The sequence below is a fragment of the Haematobia irritans genome, chromosome 3 (assembly GCF_050003625.1).
Source record: "Haematobia irritans isolate KBUSLIRL chromosome 3, ASM5000362v1, whole genome shotgun sequence".
Classification (NCBI taxonomy): Eukaryota; Metazoa; Arthropoda; class Insecta; order Diptera; family Muscidae; genus Haematobia; species Haematobia irritans.
In genome coordinates, this window is record NC_134399.1 from 5,145,149 (window position 1) to 5,171,557 (window position 26,409).

Below are 26,409 nucleotides of genomic sequence, written 5' to 3' on the forward strand. Positions count from 1 at the left end.
TACACGCCCTATGGTCTCACTAAAAAAAAAATACCTCATACGTCACCCACAACATTTAGGTAATCTTTAGTAATCATACGCACTATGGGGTTATTCAAATAAAATACGTCCCATATTGGAGTTGGGTAATCTAGTCGCCCCTATAATTTTGACTTTGTGTTAGTTCGTTTTTTTGGTAATTACATATTTGAAAGATGACATTTGCTATAAATGAACTATATTTAATTTTATAATTTTTAACCCTCTCTCGTTTTCCTTTCTTCAATAGTTTCCCATTACTGCTTGGCGCTAGAATTAATTATAAAAGTAATCCGATTAATTGCAATTATGTTTTCCTTGGAAACTTACAAACAATAAAATTTTTAATACATTCATACTAGTAAATATTTTTTATACAAAAGGTTCAAAATTATTCTTTAAAACAAAAATAAAATTTCAATAATTGAGTATGGCGTTATTGTATATTTATAAACACCTATCATCATTCCATTGTATTGCAAAGCTCCCATTTATTATATCAGAATTCTTCGCATAAATACCTGCCTTTAATACGAATTTTCACCTGGATTCATGTCCAACAATTATACGCCATACTCGTATGGTCTTACTTAAAAAAAACAAATAACTCATACGTCACCCTGTTCATTTAGGTAATCTTTGGTGGTCATACGCACTACGGGTATATGCAAACAAAATAAAGCATACGTCCCACATTACATTTGGGTAAACATCTTTACCCTTTAATTTTGACTTTGTGTCATATTATTTTTTTGGTTATTACATATTTGAGGGACATTTTGCTATAAATGAACTATATTTAATTTTATATTATTTAACCCTCTCTCGTTTTTCTGATATTTGCCTTCTTTTTCAATAGTTCCCCATTACTGCTTGGCGCTGCAGTTAATTATAAATTTAATCCGATTAATTGCAATGACGTTTTCCTTGGAAAATTGCAAACAAAAAATGTTTTACTACATTCATAAATTTACTAGTAAATATTTTTTACACAAAAGGTTTAAAATTATTCTTTAGAAGAAAAATAAAATTTCTATAATTTTCAATTATCATCTATCATCATTCCAGAGTATTGCAAAGCTCTCATTTATATATCAGAACTGCCGGTTGATAGCTATGAAATTATCCTACCTATGATACCAATTTTCATCTGAATTCATGTCCAACAATTATACGCCATATAGTCTTACAAAAAAATAACTCATACGTCACCCTGTACATCTAGGTAATCTTTGGTCATCATACGCACCATAGGGTTATTTAAATAAAATAACGCTTATGTCCCAAATTACGTTTGGGTAAACTTCTCGTCCCTTTATTTTTGACTTTGTGTATCTTCGTTTTTGGCTATTCCATATTTGAGGGATAACCATGAGGAGCCTTTGGTACAAATGGACTATATTTAATTGTATATTATTTATACTTCGCTCGTTTATCTGACAGTTTTTACACTCGTTTCCCATTACTGATTGGCGCTACATTTAATTATAAAATTAATCCGATTAATTCCAAAGATGATTACCTATAAAAATTACAAAAAAAAAAAAAAACATTTACTATAATCATACATTTACTAGTAAATATTTTTTAAAGAACGAATTAAAATTATTTTTTGAAAAAAAAACAGTTCTTGTATTTAATTGTGTGTTTCAATGTTATTCTATCTATACATACTCCTATCATCATTCCATAGTGTTGCAAAGCTCTCATTTTGATATCAGATATTTTTTCATATAAATACCATAAAGAATCTAGCCTGTTGATGGCTATGAAATAATCTTGCTTATGATACGAATTTTCACCTGAATTCGTGTCCAACAACAATTAATTAAATTTTTCATTGTTACTCGGCGAATATCGTTTAGTACTGATTGTGTGTGTGTGTATGTGTCTATGCAGCCACAATCAGGCTTATTTACTGTGGACCCACTACCTCCCAACATAAATGAAATATTTTTTTTTTTAGTTGTAGATTTTTAAGTATGGATTTTTTTCTCTCGTTCTCGTTGTAGTTATGTTGAAAATTTATAATTAATACAAGTACATCGTTTAGTTGTATAATTTGCGGTGAAAATAAATCATTTCCACTCATTTTACATGGGCGCTATAATGTTGAAATAAGCTTATAAAAAAACAACAACAATGAAAACAAAAATGTAAATATCACCTCATAATACAACATAATACAAGATACAAAAGCGTTTATATATGGGGTATTCCACGGTAAAAACAGGAAAATGAATGAATAATAATCAGCAACGTCTAGCCTAGATTATTAGATTCGTGTAGGGATAGAAAAGTCTAAAGACATGTGTTGAGGAACTACGAAAGACAAAAAAAAATTAACTAAAAGTAAAAAAACAATCATTGGAGCCAATTATTGGTCACAGCAATTGAAACAAAATCATATAGTCTTTATAAAACAAACGAACGGCAACAATCTAGAACAAGTATATACGGCCGTAAGTTCGGCCAGGCCGAATCTTATGTACCCTCCGCCATGGATTGCGTAGAAACTTCTACGAAAGAATGTCATCCACAATCGAATTACTTGGTTTGTGGTTGTACTTCTTCTTAACATCGTTTTCTAAATTGTGAGTTAGTCCATATGATTATGGACTTATATGGACCACTTTTGGCACGGTTCTTAAATATCATATGGTACCACAACGCACAAAATTTCAACCAGATCGGATGAATTTTGCTTCTCCAAAAGGCACTGGAGGTCAAATCTGGGGATCGGTTTATATGGGGGCTATACATAATTATGGACTGATATGAACCTATTCCTGCATGGTTGTTGGATACCATATACTAACATTACGTACCAAATTTCAACTGAATCAGATGAATTTTGGTATTCCAGGAGGCTCTAGAGGTCAAATCTGGTGATCGGTTTGTATGGGGGCTATATAATTATGGACCGATTTCGACCAATTTTTGCATGGGTGTTTGAGGCCATATATTAACACCACGTACCAAATTTCAACTGAATCGGATGAATTTTGGTATTCCAAGAGGCTCTAGAGGTCAAATCTGGTGATCGGTTTGTATGGATGCTATATATAATTATGGACTGATGTGGACCAATTTTTGCATTGTCATTAGAGACCATGTACCAAATTTCAGCCGGATCGGTCGAAATTTGCTTCTCTTAGAGGCTCAGCAAGCCAAATCGGGGGATCGGTTTATGTGGGGGCTATATATAATTATGGACCGATGTGGCCCAATTTTTGCATGGTTGTTACACAATATGCTAACACCATGTACCAAATTTCAACCGGATCGGATGAAATTTGCTTCTCTTTGAGGCTCCGCAAGCCAAATCGGGGTAATCGGTTTATATGGGGACTATATGTAATTATGGACCGATGTGGACCAATTTTTGCAGGGTTGTTAGAGACCATATACTAACACCATGTACCAAATTTCAGCCGAATCGGATGAAATTTGCTTCTCTTAGAGCAATCGCAAGCCAAATTTGGGGGGTCCGTTTATATGGGGGCTATACGTAAAAGTGGACCGATATAGCCCATTTGCAATACCATCCGACCTACATCAATAACAAGTACTTGTGCCAAGTTTCAAGTCGATAGCCTTTTTCGTTCGGAAGTTAGCGTGATTTCAATAGACGGACGGACGGACGGACGGACATGCTCAGATCGACTCAGAATTTCACTACGACCCAGAATATATATACTTTATGGGGTCTTAGAGCAATATTTCGATGTGTTACAAACGGAATGACAAAGTTAATATACCCCCATCCTATGGTGGAGGGTATAAAAATTAATTAACCTGTATTAGAAACGCATATGATATGCTGATTTCACAAAAATGGGTAGATAGGTTAGGTTAGGTTATGTGGCAGCCCGATGTATCAGGCTCACTTAGACTATTCAGTCCATTGTGATACCACAGTGGTGAACTTCTCTCTTATCACTGAGTGCTGCCCGATTCCATGTTAAGCTCAATGACAAGGGAAAATGGGTAGATAATTTAATTAACAAAAAATTATTAGACAAAATTATTAAAGAACATTTCGGGGTTCATTTTTTTTTTTTGGAGTGTAGCTTGTAAAAAATGTAAATAAATTTTACTCGACTTTTAAAACAAACAAGGAAAAGAAAATGACCTGCTTGGCTGTCATTTATCTACCATTTGCGGAATTATCGCTTCTCACAAAAAAAATGAACTAAAAGTAAAAAAATCAATTATTGGAGCCAAATAATTTTTTTCAATACAAATAAGTTAGTCTATTTCTTTACAGCTTTGTTAATATACTTAAAATAAGAGGAACACTTAAGCCAATTTAACTTTATTTTAGTACATAGAAATTATTATGGTTTAATTAAAATGTTTTCAGTTTAATTAAAAAATTCCAAACAAAAAATTACTTATCCCAATCGAAATTAGTCGATAAGAGGAGAAAAGTAATTTTTGGATTTTGCTAGATTGGTTTTAGTTGGTTTCTTTATGAGCGTCTATAGTTTTTTCCTCAAGTTCGATTTTGAGAACTCTTTTACAATTTTTTTCTATTTTTCGCATGGCCATAACTCCATAAATGCTGTGATTTCTTTTATTCTTCAGCAAAGTTTCTCTTGACTCGGCCAACAAAAATGCTGAATATATGAAGTCGGCAAAATTTAATCTTCATGCTCAAAACTTGAAAAATTTCGAAAAAAATACAAGTTTTTTCATCGTTTTTTTTTGTTTGTTTTTCGTCTTACAACTATAGAGGCTCATATTTCAATTTTTATTGTGTTATTTATGAATTTGTATTTTTAATACTCATTTAAATTAATCAATAATAAATCATAATGTGAATTATAAAATTGAATTATTTTGAATTCCTTTTAGTAAAATTTTTCTAAATTATCCATAAAATCTATTGTGAATATTTTCTCTATTGAATTGAGTGCAATAAGCTATCATCGGATTGAGACGCTTTCTTTTTTACTTACTTTCCCTCGAACTTTCAAACGGTGAGAATTCTTCTCAATTTACAATAACTCTTTTACTTGAATCTCTCAATAAATATTGTCCATTCACCTTGTTCGTATTTATTATTTTTCCGCTTGGTTTCCTCAAAATATTCCTCAAAATAACACGAATCGTAGTCACACAGTCCACTCATATTCTCAAGAGGTATTTCACAGCAACAACGTACACAGTAACTCAACTCTTCTTTTTTGGAAGTCCCGCCCACATCTCTACAGATTTTCTTCAGTTAAATAAAAATATAGAAAGAATTATACAAAAACGAAACATGCAATTTTACAAAATTCGAATTTCGCAAAATGTTTCCAAAATTTGTCCCTCTTGAACTTGGTATGACGCTAAGGATATATTTACAAATGTCAACGCCAAGTTTTTTTCTTCAATTTTTTAAGCAAGAAGAGAATTTTGTTTCTTTGTAATAAATTTTTCAGAATTTGTTGAAAAATATTTACTTATTTTATTTATTTTTTTTGTAATATAGTTTCCTTGAATATTTATAAAATTAATCTAGAAGAGAAGAAAAATTAACTCAGATAAGAAGAAAACAACTTTTTTGTGTATAATAAATTTTCCTGAATTTATTGAAAAATGTTTACTTACTTTTATCATAATGATATTTGTAATAAAATTTAGTTAAATATTTCTAGAATTAATCTAAATTGTCTTTCCTAGTAATTTCACTTTATTTGAGTGTAAAAATTGAAAAAAAGGGAGAGAGAGAGCATTTGCTCATAAAAATTCTATATAAAATAGCCCATATACTCGTACATTTGGTATTACTATAGTAAGTGAGACTATCAATATTCAACGGCATAGTTAAAGCTGCCACATTGCACACAGCTACACACAGCCAAATCTAGGGAATAGAGAAATATTTTGAATTTACTCATACTTCACACAAGCTCCGTTAACTATGATCTTCAATAAAATTTGCCCCCCACCTCCTATTTCATGTGGCACAGACTCTTCATTTATTTAAAATTTGCCCCCACCTCCCATTTCACCCAGCATAGACTCTTCATTTATTTAGCTTTAGAGTACAGCTATTCTACTCTAGCATAAACACACACACACATACCTGCACACCTGTACACCTAACAAAATACCACAGCAAATAACATTCTTGTTCTCACAATGCCTTTGCACTTTTGATTCTTTCGTACATACACTTTACCGTTATTTCCATGAGTTTGTTGAATATCTCAAACAAAAATTACCAATGCGTTCGTTGGCTTTCGTCTATTCCCACTTGTCTACACTCGGCTGGGTATGAGTATTGTTGGTTTGTGTGAGGCTTTTTGTGGTTTCATATTTTCTTCACTTGTTGTTAATGGTGTTATTAGAAACGGTCTTGTTGTTGTTGTTGTTTTGGTTATTCTTGTTGAGTGTTCATCTCGTCGGTTGTGTTTGTACGTGTGCGTTTGTGAGAGTTGGGAGCAAAACAACTTCCATGAATTTTCTAAATACGTTATAGTCGAATACTTTATAAATCAGGTCAAGTCTGTCATGAATGCCATTGTTCTTCCTTCCGCTTTAAGGACTACTACATGCCATCCTGGGGCCTAGGATGTAGAAAATAACAAAACTCTTTGAACTGACTGGCCATAGCAACATAGAGAATTTTCTAAAATTCTTTTGCAGGGAAAATTTAAAGAACTTTTAATTTGAGATAAATAAGAAATAATTACAAAGAATTCAATAATCAATTATGTTAATAATAATCTACGAAAATACACTTAGAAAATATTTGTTAAAAAATAAACAATTTATGTCATATTGAAGATGAGGTCAGTGAAAAGGAATTAAAAAGTCAGTCAGCGGAAACAATAACGGTAAAAATAGCACTAGCTAGCTATTTCGAAGCGCTGATTCCAATTTCCAAAATGTGTCTCAACTAGAAAATGCAGATATACGGAAGTATATCTGTCAACGATGAGCTGTTCAGTATCGGCCTAATAAGGGTGCCTGGTCACAGGACATGCCAGTCAAATTCGATGAAAATGAGTTATTAAGGCAAAGAATTAAGTACCTTACATATTCTAGGGGACTTGGGATTCTTGAGAGCCACCATGGGACATTGGTAAGCATGCACGTCTTGTATACAAAGGCTTCTGGATTAAATCCCATACAAATGCTGGGTTCAACCCCAGTTTCCCAGCCAAATACTAAACCTGTTTAAAACAATTTTTTTCAAAAATTATGAATTTTCTTTTAATCAAATTTTTTTTATTTTTAATTTGTCCTTACTATTCGGGAAATAGCGTGTCTCAAAATTTATATTGCATACTTTTTCTTAATAGATTTATATATTTTTTTTTATGTGTAAACTTTTTCTCTTCTTATTTAAAATATAATGATTTACTCCCTTGGTCTCCCATCCTAAGGCCATGACAATTCCTTAAATTCCTCCTATTGTTGCGGCTACTGCACGTGGCAGTTTCTGTTGGTGCCATTGTTTTGACCTCCTCCATGCCACCACTTCTCATCCACAAATCCACATGATTCAGGCCACAAACGTCTGACATGCTTAAATTGAAACCGGAAGCAAAGATTAGCCATTAATCATAATAATATAAATAAACACACTTCTTTCCCTGGGAGGGGGAAGGGAGGCAGAGGAGGCCACATAAATCTCACTATGAACATAATTTTGCAATGATAGAAATTCAAACACTAAGACCACAAGCCACAACGTGACATCTGGTTGTAAGGGGGCGATATGAAAGGACTCATTAAAATAATCGAGTTATGAAATAAAGTTGGGAAGATGGTGACATAGAAAACTTATGGGCTGTTGGCATCTCATATTTCTCTCTCTCTCCGTTTTAAATTAAATTTTACTCATATTTCAAACAATAAAAATTGATTAGAGACCAAACAGTTTTATTTTGTGTAAATTTGAGGGATATTCTATTACATAGGCTTGTGTTATTTAGGCCATATAATAAGTTTGCCTAAAAATTTTTAATAATATTTGGAAATTTGTTTCTAACACAAAAAAAAAAAAATGTAGAAGAAATTTTGATCACAGAGAATACGAAAATATATGGTTATGGCCATAATAAACTTTAATATAAATCTTAAAATAAACTTTAATTTATTTCATGGTGTCTTAAGGTTTTTTTTTGTTGTAGATTCCCCAAAAAAAAACTCAAATTGGGAGATTAGCTTCTATTCAACTTCTATAGTCCGCAGCAGAGATGGAAAATATTTTTTATACGATTTTTAAGAAAGTACAAAAAACGTATTTTTTTGAGCGAAACAGTACTTTTTACTACATTTCAACAAGAGATTATGGCTCCCGTAGATTAAATTTTGAAGAAAATAAAATTTTGAAGAATTCTACCAAAAATTTTATTTTTTTTACTGTTTTGTGGATTGGTAGAATTCATGGGACTTATTAAGATTTCTATAGATAATTAAAAATAATTGTTTGGAAAAATTTTCTATAGAAATCAAATATTGACAAAATTTTCTATAGAAATAAACTATTGACAAAATTTTCTATAGAAATAAAATGTTGACAAAATTTTCTATAGAAAAAAAATTTATAAAATTTTCTATAGAAATAAAATTTTGACAAAATTTTCTATAGAAATAAAATTTTGACAAAATTTTCTATAGAAATAAAATTTTGACACAATTTTCTATAGAAATAAAATTTTGACAAAATTTGCTATAGATATAAAATTTTGACAACATTTCCTATAGATATAAAGTTTGGACAACATTTTCTAAATTTTACTCATATTTCAAACAATAAAAATTGATTAGAGACCAAACAGTTTTATTTTGTGTAAATTTGAGGGATATTCTATTACATAGGCTTGTGTTATTTAGGCCATATAATAAGTTTGCCTAAAAATTTGTAATAATATTTGGAAATTTGTTTCTAACACAAAAAAAAAATGTAAAATAAATTTTGATCACAGAGAATACGAAAATATATGGTTATGGCCATAATAAACTTTAATATAAATCTTAAAATAAACTTTAATTTATTTCATGGTGTCTTAAGGTTTTTTTTTTGTTGTAGATTCCCCAAAAAAAAACTCAAATTGGGAGATTAGCTTCTATTCAACTTCTATAGTCCGCAGCAGAGATGGAAAATATTTTTTATACGATTTTTAAGAAAGTACAAAAAACGTATTTTTTTGAGCGAAACAGTACTTTTTACTACATTTCAACAAGAGATTATGGCTCCCGTAGATTAAATTTTGAAGAAAGTAAAATTTTGAAGAATTCTACCAAAAATTTTATTTTTTTTACTGTTTTGTGGATTGGTAGAATTCATGGGACTTATTAAGATTTCTATAGATAATTAAAAATAATTGTTTGGAAAAATTTTCTATAGAAATCAAATATTGACAAAATTTTCTATAGAAATCAAATATTGACAAAATTTTCTATAGAAATAAACTATTGACAAAATTTTCTATAGAAATAAAATGTTGACAAAATTTTCTATAGAAAAAAAATTTATAAAATTTTCTATAGAAATAAAATTTTGACAAAATTTTCTATAGAAATAAAATTTTGACAAAATTTTCTATAGAAATAAAGTTTTAACAAAACTTTCTATAGAAATAAAATTGTGAGAAAATTTTCTATAGAAACAAAATTTTTACTAAATTTTCTATAGAAATAAAAGATTGACAAGAATTTCTACAGAAATAAAATTTTGACAAAATTTTCTATAGAAATAAAATTTTAACAAAACTTTCTATAGAAATAAAATTTTGATAAAATTTTCTATAGAAATAAAATTTTGACAAAATTTTCCATAGATATAACATTTTGACAAAATTATCTATAGATATAAAATTTTGACAAAATTTTCTATAGATATAAAATTTTGACAAAATTTTCTATAGATATAAAATTTTGACAAAATTTTCTATAGATATAAAGTTTGGATAACATTTTCTATAGAAATAAAATTTTGACTAATTTTTATATAGAATAAAAATTTTAACAAAACTTTCTATAGGAATAAAATTGTGAGAAAATTTTCTATAGGAATAAAATTTTGACAAAATTTTCTATAGAAATAAAATTTTTATAAAATTTTCTATAGAAATAAAATTTTGACAAAATTTTCTACAGATATAAAATTTTGACAAAATTTTCTATGGATATACAATTTTGACAAAATTTTCTATAGAAATAAAATTTTAACAAAACTTTCTATAGAAATAAAATTGTGAGAAAATTTTCTATAGAAACAAAATTTTTACTAAATTTTCTATAGAAATAAAGGTTTGACAAAAATTTCTACAGAAATAAAATGTTTACAAAATTTTCTATAGAAATAAAATTTTAACAAAACTTTCTATAGAAATAAAATTTTGATAAAATTTTCTATAGAAATAAAATGTTGACAAAATTTTCTATAGAAATAAAATTTTTACAAAATGTTCTATATAAATAACATTTAGGCACAATTTTCTATATATATAAAATTTTGACAAAAATTTCTATAGATATAAAATTTTCTATTGAAATAAAATTTGGCAAAATTTTCTATAGATATAAAATTTTGACAAAATCTTCTATAGAAATAAGAACATTTTCTTTATAAATAAAATTTTGACAGCAAAAAAAAAAAAAATAAAATGAAATAAAATGTTGACAAAATTAAAAAAAAAAATCAAAAAAAAAAGTTGATAGATAACTTCTTATCTAGAAAGTGTTCGTATGGAAGCGTAATATAGAATCGCATGCTTTCTCCGAAAAACAAAAAAAAAAAACATTCTTGGAATTCAAGAAAATCGTGTTTTTTACACTGGCGTTTACAAAATCGAAATATTCTTGTCTGTTTTGCCAAATGAACTTGTCTGTTTTGCCAAATTTGTAAAAGACCATTATCAAATAAGTTTTTTAAAGACTTTCATATATTAAAATATTTTGTCAAAACTATTTGTTCATAAAGCTGATATCGGCTCAAAAGGGTATAGAGAAAAGGTACTAAATCATTCGCGGAGGTACTACAGTACTGACCAAGATGAAAAAGTATTATAGTAGTGCATTTTCCATCCCTGGTCCGGAGACAAAAAAATAATATCCTACTTCAATTTTTGAGCTCTCTTATATTATTCTGGAGAGTAATTCAAATTCTGCTTCTTATCTAAAAATCTGTTAATAATATTGGCCATCACACAATTAAATTTGTTCAGAATCAAAACTATTTTAATACAAGAAATCAACAAAATCTGAGAGTACCTCGATGTAGGTTTAAAAAATGCAAACAAAGAATAGATTACTCAGGTTGTTGTAAGGTACAATGAGCTACCACAATGTATAAAGTCGATCTGTACTATTTCAAGTTTCAAGAAGACATGTAAAGAGTTTCTAAGTAACAAGCTATAAAAAGAATTATTAGATTAATATAAATTAATTATATAACACAAAAATTATATTCATTTTGTAAATAGTTTACAGTAAGAAATATTATTTGTTGTCACATGCCTCTACAATGCCCTTATGGCGCTGAGGCCCAAATATGAATGAAGATTAATTTAAGTAAAATTAAAAAAAATATATATATATACAACGGGTATCCGGAAGATGGCTCTTATTTAATTTAATTTAGTACAAACTTTATTTTACCACAAACTGCTTCAGGGCCTAAAATATGGGATATCAATCTCCCACACATATACCCCTTAACTGTTATTTACTACTCAAGTATTTTCCTGCTCTTTTATTACTTTTAATTTGCTACTCTTATTTAATGCAAACAAATACAAATGAACAATTGTAGTGGTCCCTTTGTGGATATGTATGTATGAGCTTAGATTAAGTGAAGGATGAAAGGAATGGAAACAGTTCCTTCTTGTTTCAGTGCTTCATAAAATATTTTAATAACAAATATTTAATAAACAGATTTGTTTACAATTTCTCTAATGGTTTCCTCAATGATCCCCCATAACAATTGGTTGCTAAGAAATCTCAAGTATTTATGAACACACACACACACAGAGAAAAGAAAGCCCAAGAAACTAGCTAGCTATTGTCATCAGAACAAATGTTTGACATTGGCCATTATAGAGGTGGAAAGAGAGTGACAACAGAGAGAGAGAGAGAGAAAGAGAGAAGATATTTCTTTAGAAGATTCTAACTTAGTAAACAAGGTGAGTATTTTGTTTACGGAAAGGCCTTATTTATGCTCTCCATCATATGAGGCCAATCTCCATTCAGTCTCATTAGTTTATACACATATAGATGGCGCTGTTACACTGTTATATGGGATATTTAATAAGCGAAATTAATGTGGTTTATTTGGGTCCTTTGTTCTCATTTAACCTAAGGCAAAAAAATTACATACACCGGAAAAAATATTTTGTGGTTTCAATAACGAAATTAATTTGATCTGCTAAAATTAAAAAATTAACATCACCGAAATGTTTATACCCTGCGCCACACTGTGGATCAGGGTATTATAAGTTAGTGCATATGGTTGCAACACCCAGAAGGAGACGCGATAGATATATGGTGTCTTTGGCAATATTGCTTAAGGCCGGCCCCTGAGCACGGTTGCCACCAGAGTCAAAAATAATCTACCAAAATTTGGAGATAATTCTACCAAAAATCTACCAAACAAAAAGAGTTTTCTATGGTAAATTTTGTCAAAATTTTATTTCTATAGACATTTTTGTTAAATTTTTATTTCTATAGAAAATTTTCTCAAAATTTTATTTTTATAGAAAATTTTCTCAAGATTTTATTTTTATAGAAAGTTTTTTTTTCAACATTTTAGTTCTAGAGAAAATTTTGTTAAGATTTTATTTCTTTAGAAAGTTTTGTCAACATTTTTGTTCTAGAGAAAATTTTGTCAAAATTTTATTTCTATAGAAAATTTTGTGAAAATTTTACTTATATATAAAATTTTTTCAAAATTTTATTTCTATAGAAAATTTTCTCAAAATCCTATTTCTATAGAAAATTTTGTCAAAATTTTATTTCTGTAAAAAATTTGGATGAAATTTTATTTCTATAGAAAATTTTCTCAAAACTTTATTTCTATAAAAAATTATGTGAAGATTTTATTTCTATAGAAAAATTTGTCAAAATTTTACTTCTATAGAAAATTTTGTGAAGATGTTATTTCCATAGAAAATTTTGTGAAAATTTTACTTTTATAGAAAATTTTGTCAAAATTTTATTTCTATAAAAAATATTTGAAGAGGAATATTTTGAATTCTACGAACCGTACACCTGATTTGATCAAGCCGTGTCCGTCCGTCCCTCTGTGCATCTGTGAACATATTTTTGTAATCAAAGCCTTGGTTTAGTCCAATCAAATTTGGCACAAGCATGTGTTTTGGGTCAGAAGAGAGCCCTATTGATTTTGAAAGAAATTGGCCTACAGTCCCCTTCTTTCGGCCTTCATTTACTCACTGAGGTACCAGGGTCTAAAGTTTCTCCGCTGACACCTTAGGGCTGCAGTTTCCCTATTGAGATCTCAGGCACTAAAGTTCCTTCACTGACACCTTAGGGCTACAGTTCTTTCATTTAGGATCTACTGAGACCTTTAGGGCTACAGTTCTACAAATAAGGCCTTCGGGACTATAATTTCTCCATTATGATCTTATGGCCCACAGTTTCGCAAATAGAAATTTTTCTTAGCCTGAAACCTGCGGGCCTATGGTTTCCCCAAATTATCGAACGTCTTAGAGTTTTTTTCATTCACATCTTAGACTTGCAATTCCCCAGTGGACCTTTAGTTTATCCACTGAGTATTTCGGAATTACAATGACTTCACTGTGATGTTAGGGCCTGGTGACACCTTCGGCCTACAAATCCTTTACTGAGATCTTAAGGTCTAAAATTCCTCCTACTGAGAATTTTGGGCCTATATTTTCTCTACCTTCGTCATCTTCGGCTTACAGTTCCCCTAAAGGGACGACACTGAAATATTCACGTCTACATCTTAGACTCGCAATTCCCCAGTGGACCTTTAGTTCATCCACTGAGTATTTCGGAATTACAATGACTTCACTGTTATGTTAAGGCCTGGTGACACCTTCGGCCTACAGATCCTTTACTGAGATCTTAAAGCCTAAAATTCCTCCTATTGAGAATTTTGGCCTATATTTTCTCAACCTTCGGCTTACAGTTCCCCTAAAGGGACGACACTGAAATATTCATGTCTACAGCTACTCTTCAACGAATTTATTAGTTTCGGGTTATCCCGCATCGAAATTCACTTTAACCATCGATTATTGGTAAACTAAAGATCTGACAATCAGCAAAAAACGGAAGTTTTCTTTAATTCATGAGACTAAATACTTAGTGGCCAACCCTCGTATGCTTTACGATTTCCTAATGTATTGCCATTGAGCATTGCTTATTTAGAAGTAGAAGTCATCCAGCTGCATTAGAGATAATTCAATGATGCTACTTCCAACAAGGCCTTAATGTTTTCAGGCCTATGAAATTGTCCCACTCTCTATGTTCTTTTTTCTTACATTCCCACATATAAACTTTTATCCTTATAACCACAATAATAACAATTGAAAAAAATACAACCAAATAGAAAGTTTATTATTAAAAAATATTGGTTCTTAATACTCTAACTAACTTCTTGCTCTCTCTCCTATTCCAATATCCCTAAAATAAAGCCACAAACACAAACTGACACAGGCAAGGACATTGAACGCCCAAACATGAAAACGTAACAAAGAAAAAAATTTTCAATTTCTTTTTAGTTTTATTACAATTTTTTTTTGTTCACTTAGTTCGCTAGGAGTTTTTCCTATTTTCGCTTTTTTCTTGTTTTTTTTTTTTTTTTTTTGTCACAATCATATTTTGCTGCTGTGGCTTCTTTATTTTAAGTTGGCTGGCAAAAACACTTGCCACAATTTATGTCACAGTTTATGTAGGGTTCCATACTTTTATTCATATTTAGTCCTGGCTGATGAAGCAAAAAAAAAACGAAAGGAAAAAGAAATCAAAATAATTTGAGGAAAAAACCGGAAAAATATGCCAGGAGAAGAAAAAAAATCTCAAAGCGGAAAAAACATACATGGGTCTAACACACAAAAAAAAAAAAAAAACAAGCAAGACGCCGTCATATGTATAAGGGAAATGGAATATGAAATAATATGTCCTTTTTGGCAAAATGTCTTATTTTTTTTTCTGATAAGTGAAATTCAAGCAAAGCAAAAAAAATCGAAAAATGACCCCTTCTTTAAGGATTAGTTACTATCAACTCTTGAATCCTTTGTATCAGTTTTCCACACATTTACCAAGGGGGTCTTACAGAATATCCCTGTGAATGGTTTTTCACATTCTTGTAGACAAAAAAAAAAGGTTTTGGATTTTTTTTAAATATTTTTAATATAAAATCCTCTACTAAGGACATAGCTCTATTATAATTCTTAGAATTTGCTTGTAAATGTCCTTAAAAATGCGAAAGGAAATCATCTTAGGTCAATTTACATTAGAATTTCCATAACTGGAGCATGCTTATTAGGCGGGATTTATTCATACATAATCTAGTCTTCGAATGGTAATTGAAACCTTAATCATCAAATGGGCAAAAGTAATGAGATTATTAGAGTATATCAGTATCCTTTGATACTTTTCAGTCTTCCAAAGGAAGGGCTGACAATTCATGCACAAGGGGATTATCTGGATTTAGAAGAATTCTAAGTGAGATGTTAAAGTTTAAGCAAAATCTATATCAAAAGGCAAAAATCGGTGGAGACGGTCCTAAATGAGATAGAATAGAGACCAGTTTTGCGTTGATTTCGAGCATAAAAGACTGGATAATTTGGATCCAAAAATACTTTCTTTGATTTAATTAATTTTTTTTCAAGACAAGGTTTTAAAATTGAGGTTTTTACAATTCTCCGTCTAATCCTTCTAACAATAGAGAAAAAATACAGATTTTCATTAGAAAGCTCTCTTTATATCCGAGCAATACGAATACATTGCTAAGACAATTGCAGGTAGAAGACTTTCTCTTAAAATCATAACTAAGCGAATAAAAGGGACTGCAGAAGAAAGAGCAGTGCTCTTAGATAAAGTTCTTCTGTAATTCAAACTAAGAGAATAAGACCTACGAGAGGCAGCAAGAGAATATTCAAAAGTAGATCTTTATAACCGGGCCATACGAATACACTACTAAGAGAATTGCAGGAAGAAAAATGCTCTCACACGATGTTCCCTTACAATCAGGGCTGCCAATAAAATTTCAAGAATAATCGTCACTTTTTTCCGAAAAAATCGTCATAATCGTCACTTCCATTTTAAAAATCATCAAAAAATCTGCAATGTTAATAATATTAAAACCAAACTCATTTTTTGGTTAAAAACAAAAAATATTTATTTCATATAAAGAACAGAAAATTAACACAACTATGCATTTCAACAACAAAATCATAATGAATTCAGTCTGGTATAAAAATAAAATGAAAAAAAAAAACATTTTTATGTAATGCTATGCAATTCAAAAAATAATATAAAAAATATTTTTTTTATATATTTTAATATATAGTTTTACTTCAGTAAGTTTTTTATTTAAACTTTATTTATGTTGCCCGATTTTCCAAAATTTGACAATTTACAAAAATTTTATTAAAAATTAAATTTAGCAAAATTTTCTTAGAAATACAATTTTGCAAAAATGTTAATAGAAAAACATTTTTGCAAGAATATTCTATAGAAATGAAAATGTGCAAACAATTTCAGATATAAAGGCTTGAGAAAGTTTTCTAAAAAAATAAAATTTTGACAAAATTTTCTATAGAAATAAAATTTTGACAAAATTTTCTATAGAAATAAAATTTTGACAAAATTTTCTATAAAAATAAAATTTTGACAAAATTTTCTATAAAAATAAAATTTTCACAAATTTTCTATAGAAATATAATTTTCACAAAATTTTCTATAAAAGTAAAATTTTGACGAAATTTTCTATAAAAATAAAATTTTCACAAAATTTTCTATAAAAATAAAATTTTCACAAAATTTTCTATAAAAATAAAATTTTGACAAAATTTTCTATAGAAATAAAATTTTGCCGAAATTTTCTATAGAAATAAAATTTTGCCGAAATTTTCTATAAAAATAAAATTTTCTATAGAAATAAAATTTTGACAAAATTTTCTATAAAAATAAAATTTTGACAAAATTTTCTATAGAAATAAAATTTTCTATAAAAATAAAATTTTCTATAGAAATAAAATATCCACAAAATTTTCTATAAAAATAAAATTTTCACAAAATTTTCTATAAAAATAAAATTTTGACTAAATTTTCTATAGAAATGCAAGTTTGAAAACATTTTCTATAGAAATATAATTTTGACAAAATTTTCTATAGAAATAAAATTTTGCCGAAATTTTCTATAAAAATAAAATTTTCTATAGAAATAAAATTTTGAAATACATTTCTATAAAAATAAAATTTTTTCCAAAATTTTCTATAGAAATAAAATTTTGACAAAATTTTATATATAAATAAAATTTTGACACAATTTTATATATAAATAAAATCTTGCAGAAATTTTCTATAGAAATAAAATTTTGAAAAAAAATCAATAGAAATAAAATTTTGCCAAAATTTTCTATAGAAATAAAATTTTTTCAAAATTTTAACAAAAGTTTCTATAAAAATAAAATTTTGACAAAAATTTCTATAGAAATAAAATTTTGACAAAATTTTCTATAGAAATAAAATTTTGGTGGCTCTAAATGTGTAAACGAACTGCTTCTAGTCCAAATTTTTTAACCGTGCTAAAATCGTCATTTTTGGTGCAAAAATCGGAAAATCGGCATTTGTTATTTTTTGAGTAAAAAATCGTCAAAATGCCGATAAATCGGCAAAATTGGCAGCCCTGCTTACAATCATAACAAAGTGAATTAAAGAGACTGCAGGAGAAACCTCAAGATTACATTTTTACATATGAGCCATTCCTAAGAGAATTACAGAAAGAGCAATGCTCTTAGATGATGTTCTCCTGTAATTCAAACTAAGCGAATAAGACAAAGAAGATACTGCAAGAGAATCTACAAAAATATATCTTTACATTCGAACTATGCGAATAAGCTTCTAAGATAATTGCAGAAAGAGAAATACTCTCATATGATGTTCTCTTATAATCTTAAACAAGCGAATAAGACAGAGGAAGGACTGTAAGGGAATCTCCCAAAGTAGATCGTTACAGTCAAACCATGCGAATAAACGCCTAAGAGGTTTGTAGAGAGATAAAAAGAAATGCTCTTAGATTCTCTTACAATCCTAACTAAGCGAATAAGACCAAGGAGAGAATGCAAAAAAACTCCCCGGAAGTATATTTTTATATCCGAATCAAACGAATAAACTTCTAAGAAAATTTCAGAAAGAGAAATGCTCTTAGATGATGTTCTCTTACAATACTAACTAAGCGAATAAGACTAAGGAGAGACTGCTGGAAAATTCCCAGAAGAGGGGATGATCCCCCTTAAGTTCGAATCACATGAACAAACTCTAAGGCAGGTGGTAGAAAACCACTATAGAGTGGCTAATATGTATTGCAAACAACTTTAGGCTGCTATCGTGACCTACCAATTACATTCAGAAATAAAGTTATTCGTAATGAAATTCAAGCGTGATAGTGTTATTGCTTTATATTTGGTTGGAAAGTGGCTACCGCTAGAGTCTCCCATGACACTGGCAGTGTTGCATCGCAACTAAAAAGTGCACGAAAAAACACAGATATGAACCGCAAAACTGAAATCCAGATTTGATCCAAATCCACGTTGTAGTGCTAGCGGACTTAGGTTAGGTTAGGTGGCAGCCCGATGTATCAGGATCACTTAGACTATTCAGTTCATTGTGATACCACATTGGTGAACTTCTCTCCTCCTCCTTTTTATAGCCGAGTCCGTACGGCGTTCCTCGTTGCAGTGAAACCACTTAGAGAAGCTTTGAAATGTCACCAGCATTACTGAGGTGGGATAATCCACCGCTGAAAAACTTTTTGGAGTTCGGTCGAAGCAGGAATGGAACCCACGACCTTGTGTATGCTGAACATTTGGTGAGAAGAGGTGTAAATCACCTAAGACTAAGACCATTGAGATTCCGAAAATTGCCAGATCACGCCGTTGCTTAACGAAAGTCCGATACAATGCTTCGTTTGCATGCAAGTGGCCAGTTACCGAATACCAAAATGAGCCGTTTGTGATCATTTTGAAAATTATCATGTTTACTTGTCATAGCGACCAGCTGAAAATTCACAATTTCGATCAGCCACCTGAACTTAATCGCCAGCGATGGTAAAAGCAGCTCAAAAACTTTTTGGTGTTCGGTCGAAACTGGGGTTGAACACACGACCCTGTGTATGCCAGGCGGGTATGCTAACCATTGCACCATGGTCACACCCTCTGGAATACCTTCAATTTAGTTAATTTTTTTTCTAATTTTTTTTCTTTTTAATTTGTGATTTAAATCCATGGTGCAGGGTATATTAGCTAAGGCTTCATCGACAATAATACCTCGTGTTCAGTTTTTTTTTCTATTTTCTATTTTATATTTAAGAACATAGAAAGTCCTCTCTAAATGTCAAAAAAACTTCTTCTTAGTGCCAATTTATTTAGATGAATTTATTTTTGCCTACATTTACACTTGAAAGAACCACAAAGACAGCCACACAAATGTCATCGCTTGGTATAGGCTTTAGAATTTTTCTGACTTTCACTTATTTGATGACAGTGGTAAAGTAAATGCCAGAAAAGGGATTCAACATTTACATTAAAAAAAAACTCTCTTTTTTCCTCACATACACAAGAGCACTCATTTGGCCAACGGAACTTGGCCAGCTATTTGCAACTCCCTTAAGAGCCACGAATCCTGACGACAACACTAACAAGCATCATTACACAACTATAACTTCAACAGTGCAGTAACAGCGTGACGATGTTGCTTCCTTAGAGCCGCCTTTGTATAAGGCAACAGTCATGGAAGATGTATTTCGTACTTTGTACGTTAGCAAGGCCAACCTTAAGAAGGACATTTTCTAGTGGGAATCAAAGGAAAGGGAATTTTGCCAACGAGCCTTGTCAAATTCAAGTAATAAAACTTTACAGCAACATGTTTTGCAAGCATATTTCGTGTAGATAGAGTTTACATATCAAGGGAAGGGATTTCTGGGATTTGGATTTTTAATTTCTTTTTTATTTTCTTAAGAACTCAAACTAGAGGGGTAAAGACCACGGTTGCAACTCGTACAAAAAATAAGCTATACAAATTTGAAGAAAATTTTACAAAAATCAATCACATTAAAAATTTTTTTCTTAAGTTTTTATTAATATACAAAAAAGTATAGTTATAGAAAATTTTTACAAAATTTTACTTCAATAAAAAACTTTGTCAATTTTTTTTTAGAAAATTTTGTCAAAATTTTTTGTTTAAAACAAATTTTGTCAAAATTTTATTTCTATAAAAAAGTTGGCAAAATTTTATTTCTTTAGAAAATTTTGTCAAAATTTTATTTTTATAGAAAATTTTGTCAAAATTGTATTTCTATAGAAAATTTTGTAAAAAAAATTTGTTTCCATAGAAAATTTTGTCAAAATTTTGTTTTTAAAGAAAATTTGTCAACATTTTATTTCTATAAAAAAAATTGTCAAAATTTTATTTCTATAGAAAATTTCGTCAAAATTGTATTTCTATAGAAAATTTTGTCAAAATTGTATTTCTTTAGAAAATTTTGTAAAAAAATGTATTTCCATAGAAAATTTTGTCAAAATTTTGTTTTTAAAGAAAATTTTGTCAACATTTTATTTCCATAGAAAATTTTGTCAAAATTTTATTTCTATAGATAATTTTGTCAAAATTTTATGCCTATAGAAATTTTTTTTCAAATTTTTATTTCTATGGCAAATCTTGTCAAGATTTTATTTTTTTTGGGATTTTTTTCGAAATTTTATTTCTATTGAAAATTTTCTCAAAATTGTATATCTATAAAAAATTTTAAAATTTTAGTTCCATTGGAAATTTTGTCAAAATTTTAATTTTTTAGAAAATCTTCTCAGCATTTTATTTATATAGAATGTTTCTCAAAATTTTATTTCTATAGAAACTTTTCTCAAAATTTTATTTCTTTAGAAGATTTCGTCAAAATTTTAAGTTTAGAATTAATTTTAATAGAAAATTTTGTCAAAAATTAATTTCTATAGAAAATTTTGTCAAAATTTTATTTCTATATAAAATTTTGTCAAAATTTTATTTCTATAGAAAATTTTGTTAAAATTTTATTTCCATAGTAAATTTTGTCAAAACCTTATTTCTATAGAAAGTTTTGTCAAAATTTTTTTCTATAGAAAATTTTGTCACAATTTTATGTCTAACGAAAATTTTGTCAAAATTTTATATATAAAGAAAGAAAAACTTTTTTTAGAAATAAAGTTTTGTCAAACTTTATTTCTGTAGAAAATTTTGTCAAAATTCTATTCCTATAGCAAATTTTGTAAAAATTTTATTTCTATAGAAAATTTTGTCAAAATTGTATTTCCATAGAAAATTTTGTAAAAAATGTATTTCCATAGAAAATTTTTTCAAAATTTTATTTCTTTAGAAAATTTTGTCAAAATTTTATTTCTATAGATAATTTTGTCAAAATGTTATTTCTAACGAAAATTTTGTCAAAATTTTATGTCTATAGAAAATTTTGTCAAAATTTTATTTCTATGGTAAATTTTGTCAAGATTTTATTTTTATGGGATTTTTTTTTTCGAAATTTTCTTTCTATAGAAAATTTTCTCAAAACTGTATTTCTATAAAAAATTTTAAAAATTTAGTTCTATTGGAAATTTTGTCAAAATTCTATTCCAATAGCAAATTTTGTAAAAATGTTATTTCTATAGAAAATTTTGTCAAAAATCTATTTCTGTAGAACATTTTGTCAAAATTTTATATCTGAAGAAATGTTTCTCAACATTTTATTTCTATAAAAAATTTTGTTAAAATTTTAATTTTATAGAAAATTTTGTCAAAATTTTATTACCATAGAAAATTTTGTCAAAATTTTATTTCTATAGAAAATTTTGTCAAATTGTAGTTCTATAGAAAATTTTGTAAAAAATTTATTTCCATAGAAAATTTTGTAAAAAATTTATTTCCATAGAAAATTTTGTCAAAATTTTGGTTCTAAAGAAAATTTTGTCAACATTTTATTTCCATAGAAAATTTTCCAAAATCTTATTTCGATAGAAAATTTTGTCAACATTTTACTTCTATAGATAATTTTGTCGAAATTTTATCTGTAACGAAAATTTTGTCAAAATTTTATGTATAAAGAAAATTTTGCCAAAATTTTATGTACATAGAAAATTTTTTCAAAATTTTATTTCTATGGGAAATTTTGTTAAAATTTATTTCTATAGAAAATTTTGTCAGGATTTTATTTTTATGGGATTTTTTTTCGAAATTTTATTTATATTGAAAATTTTCTCAAAATTGTATTTCTATAAAAAATTTTGTTAAAATTTTAGTTCTATTGGAAATTTTGTCAAAGTTTTAATTTTATAGAAAATTTTCTCAATATATTATTTATATAGAAAGTTTCTCAAAATTTTATTTCTATAGAAACTTTTCTCAAAATTTTATTTCTATAGAAGATTTCGTCAAAATTTTAAGCTTAGATTTTATTTCAATAGAAAATTTTGTCAAAATTTTATTTCTATAGAAAAATTTTGTTAAAATTTTATTTCTATAGAAAACTTTGTTAAAATTTTATTTCCATAGAAAATGTCATAACCTTTTTTTGTCAAAATTTTATTTTTATAGAACATTTTATCACAATTTAATTTCTATGGGAAATTTTGTAAAACTTTTATGCCTAAAGAAAAATTTGTCAAAATTTTAATGTCTAAAGATAGTTTTGTCAACATTTTATTTCCATAGAAAATTTTGTACAAATTTTATTTCTATAGAAACTTTTCTCAAAATGTTATTTCTATAGAAGATTTCGTCAAAATTTTAAGCTTAGATTTTATTTCAATAGAAAATTTTGTCAAAATGTTATTTCTATAGAAAATTTTGTCAAAATTTTATTTCTATAGAAAATTTTGTTAAAATTTTATTTCCATAGTAAATTTTGTCAAAACCTTATTTCTATAGAAAGTTTTGTCAAAATTTTTTTCTATAGAAAATTTTGTCACAATTTTATGTCTAACGAAAATTTTGTCAAAATTTTATATATAAAGAAAGAAAAACTTTTTTTAGAAATAAAGTTTTGTCAAACTTTATTTCTGTAGAAAATTTTGTCAAAATTCTATTCCTATAGCAAATTTTGTAAAAATTTTATTTCTATAGAAAATTTTGTCAAAATTGTATTTCTATAGAAAATTTTGTAAAAAATGTATTTCCATAGAAAATTTTTTCAAAATTTTATTTCTTTAGAAAATTTTGTCAAAATTTTATTTCTATAGATAATTTTGTCAAAATGTTATTTCTAACGAAAATTTTGTCAAAATTTTATGTCTATAGAAAATTTTGTCAAAATTTTATTTCTATGGTAAATTTTGTCAAGATTTTATTTTTATGGGATTTTTTTTTTCGAAATTTTCTTTCTATAGAAAATTTTCTCAAAACTGTATTTCTATAAAAAATTTTAAAAATTTAGTTCTATTGGAAATTTTGTCAAAATTCTATTCCAATAGCAAATTTTGTAAAAATGTTATTTCTATAGAAAATTTTGTCAAAAATCTATTTCTGTAGAACATTTTGTCAAAATTTTATATCTGAAGAAATGTTTCTCAACATTTTATTTCTATAAAAAATTTTGTTAAAATTTTAATTTTATAGAAAATTTTGTCAAAATTTTATTACCATAGAAAATTTTGTCAAAATTTTATTTCTATAGAAAATTTTGTCAAATTGTAGTTCTATAGAAAATTTTGTAAAAAATTTATTTCCATAGAAAATTTTGTAAAAAATTTATTTCCATAGAAAATGTTGTCAAAATGTTGGTTCTAAAGAAAATTTTGTCAACATTTTATTTCCATAGAAAATTTTCCAAAATCTTATTTCGATAGAAAATTTTGTCAACATTTTACTTCTATAGATAATTTTGTCGAAATTTTATCTGTAACGAAAATTTTGTCAAAATTTTATGTATAAAGAAAATTTTGCCAAAATTTTATGTACATAGAAAATTTTTTCAAAATTTTATTTCTATGGGAAATTTTGTTAAAATTTATTTCTATAGAAAATTTTGTCAGGATTTTATTTTTATGGGATTTTTTTTCGAAATTTTATTTCTATTGAAAATTTTCTCAAAATTGTATTTCTATAAAAAATTTTGTTAAAATTTTAGTTCTATTGGAAATTTTGTCAAAGTTTTAATTTTATAGAAAATTTTCTCAATATATTATTTATATAGAAAGTTTCTCAAAATTTTATTTCTATAGAAACTTTTCTCAAAATTTTATTTCTATAGAAGATTTCGTCAAAATTTTAAGCTTAGATTTTATTTCAATAGAAAATTTTGTCAAAATTTTATTTCTATAGAAAAATTTTGTTAAAATTTTATTTCTATAGAAAACTTTGTTAAAATTTTATTTCCATAGAAAATGTCATAACCTTTTTTTGTCAAAATTTTATTTTTATAGAACATTTTATCACAATTTAATTTCTATGGGAAATTTTGTAAAACTTTTATGCCTAAAGAAAAATTTGTCAAAATTTTAATGTCTAAAGATAGGTTTGTCAACATTTTATTTCCATAGAAAATTTTGTACAAATTTTATTTCTATAGAAACTTTTCTCAAAATGTTATTTCTATAGAAGATTTCGTCAAAATTTTAAGCTTAGATTTTATTTCAATAGAAAATTTTGTCAAAATGTTATTTCTATAGAAAATTTTGTCAAAATTTTATTTCTATAGAAAATTTTGTAAAAATTTTATTTCTATAGAAATGTTTGTCAAAATTTTATGTCTATAGAAACTTCTCTCAAGATTTTATTTCTATAGAAGATTTCGTCAAAATTTTAAGCTTAGATTTTATTTCAATAGAAAATTTTGACAAAATTTTATTTCTATAGAAAATTTTGTCAAATATTCATTTCTATAGAAAATTTTGTAAAAATTTTATTTCTCTTTGGAATTTTCAATTATTTCAACTAAACATCCGAATATGCATACCCTATTCGCCAAGCAACAGCACCGGTCACAAAAAGCAAAGAAAATCATTTTGTATCCCCCCTCCCCTACCAAACATGAACATAACATAGAAACCTGGCTTGAGTAAAGGTCATATATTTACTTGCCAAACATCTTGGAGGATTCAAATCTAATGTTTCCTAAAAAAGGCCTTAGGCTCCATAACAAGATATGGAACACCTTGGCATTAGTAAACGTTAATGTCTTTTCCTTTGTCATTACCGGTTGCTGTAACTCCCTAGGTTTATGTTGTTCACTTGTTCAACGGCCTTGCCATTTTGTTGTCTACTTAGACACCAAATAAAAAAAAACACAGAGGAGAATATTGAAACAACAGTCTTATGCCAAAGGGCTCTTCTGGGCACCAGTACAAAACAGTCAGCCAACCAGCCAGCCAGCCATTGAAGGACTTTGTGTCTGGCTATATGGTGAATTGTGTATTGTTTGTCGTTGTCTTATTTAAATTAATTTTCTTTTGAATAATCTACACAGCAGCTTATAAATAAAAAAAAACAACAATTTAACGAATGCCTTTTTTAAGAAATTTCATTTAAATTTAGTCGGATATTTTCTATTAGTAACTAAAAAATAATAATGCAAAGGACAAATTAGCCTTAAATTGTTCTTTATTGGCTATGATATCTAAGAGAGCACAGGGGTTTCTAGTTATGTAAGAGAAAAGTATTTCACCAATTCAAATGAAATATTATTCTCTCGATAATATCACTCTCTTCTATTTCTCTTTTTGTTTCAAACCTAAGAGGGCAAAGATATATTTGGTTGAGTGACAGAAAATATAAAGAAAATATAAATACTCTCTGACACTTAACGAATATTGTATACAGTGTTACAATGAAACATTATTCTCTTCTTTCTGCCAATTATATCTCCAAGCTGGCTATAATATTTTCGAGACTTAGGAGAGAAAATAGGTTTTAGTTTGTGTATGAGAAAAGAAAATTAAAATTCCCCCATACTCTGTAACACTGACAGTATTTTAATGGAATATCAGTCTCTTTTTTCTGACAACTATGTCTCTCTCTCTCTCCTCGTTTTTGCTCTTTTAAATCAAGCTTGTGTAAGAAAAAAGAGAATGAAAATACACCATTACTCTGTAACACTCAACGAATATTGAATATCTAATGAAATGTTATGATAAATTTCTTTCACTTTTTTATCTTTATCTACATATAACTCTCAAATTTGATATTTATTTTTTTAAATAAATGTGGTTATGT